Below are 6,552 nucleotides of genomic sequence, written 5' to 3' on the forward strand. Positions count from 1 at the left end.
AGTAAAGTGTTGAAAATAAAGACGGTGATGTCTTGACACAGAATGTCAGAATAGATGCGATGTTACGAGTGTGACTAACTGCTAAAAATCTCAAAGGCAAGTATCCCTATCATCACTTATTGTTCAAGTGATATTTATTTTAAATCTTCTTATGCAAGTATTGTTTTCCCTATTCTCAGTTCAGAATAGATAAATGTTTTACATATCGCTGAATTAAATAATTTTGTTTATGCATGTATTCTTCTGCTATTCTATGTTCAGAATAGCTAAGTGATTTTACTTATCAACTTACTGGATTTATAAATGTTTTGGATTTTGAGAAAAGTGATTTGGTTGCGAATATTCATGCCCAAGTAAATGGGGGAATAAAATTATTTCGGGTGTCGATTATTATGACCCCTTCTCAATAAAATGTTTTAAGATTGGATCATAATTGCGTAAGTGACCGGGACGGACGGTCCAGCGGAGGGCTATTTTTAAGTGCCATATGGAATATTATGACACAATTTTTGCCACAGGCAGGTATATTGCCTTTTGTTTGAGTACTCGTGTTTTTGGAGTCACGTTTTTATGAATCATGACCTTGTACTATCACACGGGCTGATCAGCATGTGATAGTACATCCGTCGGAGGATGATCCCAATCTAAATTATCATATCATTTTTGATATTCATTGAATAAATGATTTATCAATTGTTTCTGTTTTGGAATAATGGTGAAATGCAGTTTTGATTCAGATTATGATTTATGCTGATACTTACATTGTTGTTAAATATCAAAGGTGGTATTAGTATAGATGATTGATGTTGACTTCAGTATGGGTGTTGTGAGCATCAAAGTTCGTATTGATATCTAATTTGATATGACTATAAAATAAGTATTAATTTCAAGAGTTGGGTTTTGAGTAAAGTTTATGATTCAATCCATAATCATTGTTTCTTGTTGTTGTTTACGATATTTCCGTAAACACTGTTTTACGAGTTTTATTCTCGTCAAGATTCAAATTATTGCTGAAGCATTTCGCTCAAAAATATCAAAAAGGTTTTGAATATAATTAAGGAATCAATTATGGGGTTCCTCAACTATAATTTTATGATTCAGCAGTTATGATTTTAAATGTCCTGCGCTATTGCAGATGTCGGTTTTATATCAAAAGACCCTATATATGTCATAATGATCTTGCTGAGCATTTCTTCCGCTCATACTTGCCTGTTTTTAAATTTAACCTCCAGTGAGGATTAGCTTGCGCTGTTTAGCTGCGTAATTCGAGGAAGCAAAGAAGAAGCTTTTGGAAGGTGGTTGGTCCAGGGTTTGCGGACTAGTGTAAGTTTTATTGTATAAAGTTGTTTATATTATATTATATTATAGTTGTGTATTATAGTTGGGACTGTATACTTCTTTTCGAAGTTATACTAGCGGGTTAGTATTGAATTGGAATTTGTTGAAAAGAGTTTTAAAAGGAAGTGAAAATTATTTATGGAATTTGGAATTCTTGTTTCTAGAACTGTAACCTTAAAAGATCTTGGATTAGTTTGGGGTCATAAATGATAAATATCTTCCGCTGGCATTTATTTATTGATTTAACAGGTTGATTTGGATTGAGGTTTCTTCGTGACGACCAAATCCTCTGACCCCGGATTTGGGGGCGTTACAGATTGGTATCAGTGCTGAGGTTATAGTAAACTAGAAACGAGAGTGTGTAGGAGTGTGTATAGCTATGTAAGGACGTTTGAGCTCATATTGAGTTCTTGTTGGACTATTGGATATAGTACCAATGAGTAAGTTAAGATAGGCGCATTCGTTCGAGATGGTTGTGTTGAGCTGGATGGAACTCCGGGAAGCTGCAAACTTCTATAGTGGAATCTTCCGAGGCTACTACGATTTGATGACGATGAAGATTATCGATATCCCTGGAATATGAAGAAGTGTCGAGAATCGGATGACGAGTCAACAGAAGAATTCAAATATAAGATAAGTATTAAGACTTTGGCAATACCTTCTCTTTCTATAATTTCTTTTGGCCTCTCTCAAAAGAAGTAATTGTTAGAGGATATATTCCCTAACACTCATTTTCAATCATAACTATGTTTTAAATGTGCCAGAGGCTGTCATGAAGCCTATTTTTCAGGTTTTGATAGCTCTGCCAAGTTATGATAATTTAATTCCACTTTTCTTATTTGGTGGATAGTTTCTTGATGATGTGACACCATTTGCTTATTTGGTGACATAATTTTGTTCTCTGGATTTCATTTCCTTCAGAAATATCAGCTTTGAAATCTTTTCAGCTTTATCCATTTGATTTTCAATTTCTTTCATATTCTTTAATTCTGACTGAGATGAACAACCCTAACTATAGGGGATACAAGGTATACATGTCTGTGTGATAGGAGTTGGATGGGACGCCATTACTTGTGTGTGTTGTGAATACATGAAGGTTAACAACCTTTAGTAGTGTCTTAATTTGGACACGCAATACCAAGTTCGTTTGATCATATTGATCTCTCAGTTATTCTCTTATTTCAACAATACTTTTTCTCAAATTCGGATTTTGGTCCCGTTATGATATCAAATTCTCTTCTTTTTGAAATTCCATGATTTTATCATTCCAAATATTCGAAGGTATGCCAATCAAGTTAAGCTGAGTTATCCTGGTCAAGTCAAAGTAAGGCAGTGTGATGGAATTACCAAGAGCAGCAGTGGATTGCAATGCGATTAAAATATCAGGGGCATTACAGAAGCTCCTATAAAAGTTTTAAAGTTAGTTAGAAGACCCGTAGTGCTCTCTTTTGCTGATTCCGAGGACGGAATCCTTATAAGGGGGTAGATTGTAATATCCCAAATTTTCAAATATTATTATTATTATTATTTGGATTTGTTTATGTTATTTTTTATGTGAATTTTGGTGAATTATCTGATATTGGAATTGGTGTTTGGGTGTTTATATGTGATATTATTTGAGTATTTTAATTTTTATGTGCTCAGAATAAAATATAGATAATTGTGATAATTTTCTGGTAATTTTTGGACTGTTGGATGATTTTATAATGATTTATGGATTTATTAATTATTTTCTGAATAATTACAAAACTATTTTATAAAGTCGGGAATCTTCCAACTTCAACTGTTTTTGCGTTTTTACAACCCGAAACTCTTCCGAAAACTCCTTCCTAACCTAATTTGATAATTCCGGACATTTTCTGTGTTTTGACTTTTTCGATCCAGATTACGGTTTGACCCGTGCACGGCCCGGCGCAAAATTTTCGATACGCAAATCATTTTATAGATCGATAAAATCCATATTTTCAAAAGGCGAGATATTATCTTCTTTTTTTGTATAAAGTATTTTACATGAAGCTCTGTTTTGATAATTATCCAAATCTGATATTAAATTGTTTCGTTATATAGTTACTTAGCGGCTAAGTAATGTATTTTCGGATCTGATATGATCCAATCTGATACTTGTTACGTGTTTAAATTGCATCTATACGAATCGATCCGTAATTTGGACGCATGTTTATTTGCGTCCTTATTGAGGTATTCGTTTTATCTCGTTTATGTGCATTTGAATGTATTTTATGTGTGTTTGGGTTTTTATTAATTTAAGTATCGTTTTTGTTTTCGAAAATAAACGGACCGGGACCCCACCGGGACGTCAAACCCCACAAAATCCATGTTTTTATTTTTATAAAATCATTCGTGTTTTAAATGCCTAGTATTTCTGCATTTTTGAATTATTCGCTATTTTTGGGGAATTTTGATGTGAACTTTATATTTTACTGTTTTAAAATTATTCCCCGTAATTATAATTTTGGGGCTTGATTATTTTAATTATGGGAATAAAAACACCCCAAAATTGATTTGGGTATATATTTTCCAGAAAATATAAGTAGCTGCAGAATTTCCATTTTATTTATTTATTTTCAAAAAAAAATTCAAAAAATAGAAAATCTCAAGAACAAAGTTTGGGGGTGAAATCCTTGAGCATAGCTTTGATCAATGATTTTGGATGATTCTGACATCCGTTTTTTACGCTTGAATAACCAAATCAAAGCTCTTAACGAGCCCTATCTGTTGATACCAGAATGGTGACCTGAGATTGATTAGTGGTAAAAATCGTTTTTTCTGTTCTTGTTCTTGAAATCGAATTCTGATTTCTGTGGTGTTTTGATTGTTTTCTACATCATAAATAGCTTTAGGATGATTTCCTTGATCGACCCATGTGATTATCTGCGTTGTTTGAGTTTGGATTTAGTCTAATATAGTTTTTGTTTTTGCTTCGTTTTTGCCTATTTTAATTCGATTTTATGGCTTAATCCTGATTCGTCTGATGATTGCGATGTGGTGAAGAGATTGTAGATGAAATAAGCTTTATTTTGGTATAAAATCCGTTGATTTTAGTTCCGATTTGACGAAGTTAAGTAGTTCGCCGGATTTTTCTTCAACTCATCGGTTTTAATGGAGTTGTGGCCGGATTTGGTGTTCGAACTGTTGATGAACGCAGTCGTTGCTTAATTTGTGATGTTGTGTATGTGTTTGAGGTGTTGGTACCAGAATCGGGGTCGAAGGGAGTTGTTTACGCCTTCGTCGGAGCTCGTCGGAACCTGGAGTAACTCACCAGATTCTGCACTTTTTCCAGTGAGTTCTTCATGTTCTTGGCGACCCGATAACCCGGCTGCCTGACCCGGTTGTCGACCCGTTGTTGATCTGTTTTCCCCCAATTCAAAATCCAGAAATCTGTTTGTGCAGATTTTCTTTTAAAAATAATTCAGAATTCTGTTTTAATTTCTGAAAGTTCATGTTAATTCTAAAAATAATTATGTTTATTCTGAAAATTTATTTTTAATTTAAAAATAAATCCAAATTATTTAGTTAATTAATTTTAGTTAATAATTAATTATTTAATTAGTCAATTAATTTAAATATTAATTGATTAATTAATTTAATTAGTTATTAATGAATTTTAATTGATTATTTAATTAGATTTAATTATTTAAAATTGATTTAAAAATAGTTTCGAGTTTTAAAATATTATTTTAAATTATTTTTCAGGCTCGATAATTCTTATAAAATTATTTTCGGGTGTTCGAGCTCTATTATTTAATGATTCAGAGACCCGTTTTAATTCCGAAAAATGTTCAAAAATTCATAATAAATCAACCGTTCGTTCGTTTAATACGAAACGAACGCGTATAGACTCGGAAAAATATTCCGCTTTTATTAAAAATACTTTCGATACCCAAAACCTTTTATTTCGAAAGATCGCTTGTTTTGTAAATCGATTATGAGTCGTGTAGTGACCGAAAAATTGTATTTTTACCCGATTTCAGTTTTAAACATATCTAGTCGACCCTTTTGATGAACTGAGTCATATGTGATATGAATTATGTGATGCGTGAGTTATGGGTTATATGGTGTAATATCCGGGATATATCGTGTAATTATTTTGCTATTAAATAATTATTATGTGTGTTTAGTATCTATTCTGTGAGATAATTGTTAAATATTATTTGTACTTGGATATTCAAAAATAATATTAATTGAGTATTTTAATTTTTATATGTCCAAAATAAAACATTGATAATTTTCCTATCTTCCTAATTATTTTTATGTTGATTTACGGATCATATGAAATTTATAAAATCTTTTTCCGAGTATTTAAAATCTATTTTATAAAAACGGGAAACAACTGACGTCAACCGTTGTTACGTTTTTGGAACCCGAAACTCTTCCGAGAACTCCTTCCTAACCTAATTGTAATATTCTGAGCATATTCCATGTTTCGACTTTTTTGATCTGGCGTACGGTTTGTTCTGCGCGGGTCCCGGCGCAACATTTTCGATACAATATTCGTTTCGGTAAATCAATAAAACCCGTATTTTTGATAAACGGGAGCTTTTTATTAAACTATCCCAATTATCACTTCGTAGTATGTGTAACCAGGGGCTGAGACCAAGACCGCAGTACAAATTGTACTGATTTGGATAATTATCCCGAAAACCGATACCGTTTGGATCAGTTTTTATAAAAAACGTACCGTTTTATATCCGGAATGATCCAACGGGATACTAATTTTCCGTAATTATAAATAGCCTTTTACTGTATTTTATTTCGTATCAAAATCATTTGCAGATAGTTAATTTTATAATTTTTAGAGAAAAACCCTAATTACATAAACTGTTCTAAGAATCAAACAGCAAAACGATGGCGTTACCGATCTCTATTTTCAAAGCTTGAGTAACCAAAACGAAGGATTTGAAGTGTTCTATCAGATTCTGAGCTTCGTTTCACTGCAGAATCAAAGGTTTATTTTCTGGAAATTTATTTATTTTCGAATTAAATTTATTAAAAATATGAATTTTTGTTCGGATGATTGTTTGTATGATTTTCCGAAGTTCGCCGGAAACTGGAAAACTTTACGGCCAAATTCCGGCCAACTCAGGGATGATTAGAATGATTTGTTGGTATGGTTAAGTTCCTGGTGAATTATAGATGTGATCTGGAGGTGTTGGTGGGGTGAGGACGCCGAGAACGTGTTCTCCGACAACCCCTGTA

Source organism: Apium graveolens, chromosome 11, assembly GCF_009905375.1.
Source record: "Apium graveolens cultivar Ventura chromosome 11, ASM990537v1, whole genome shotgun sequence".
Classification (NCBI taxonomy): domain Eukaryota; kingdom Viridiplantae; phylum Streptophyta; class Magnoliopsida; order Apiales; family Apiaceae; genus Apium; species Apium graveolens.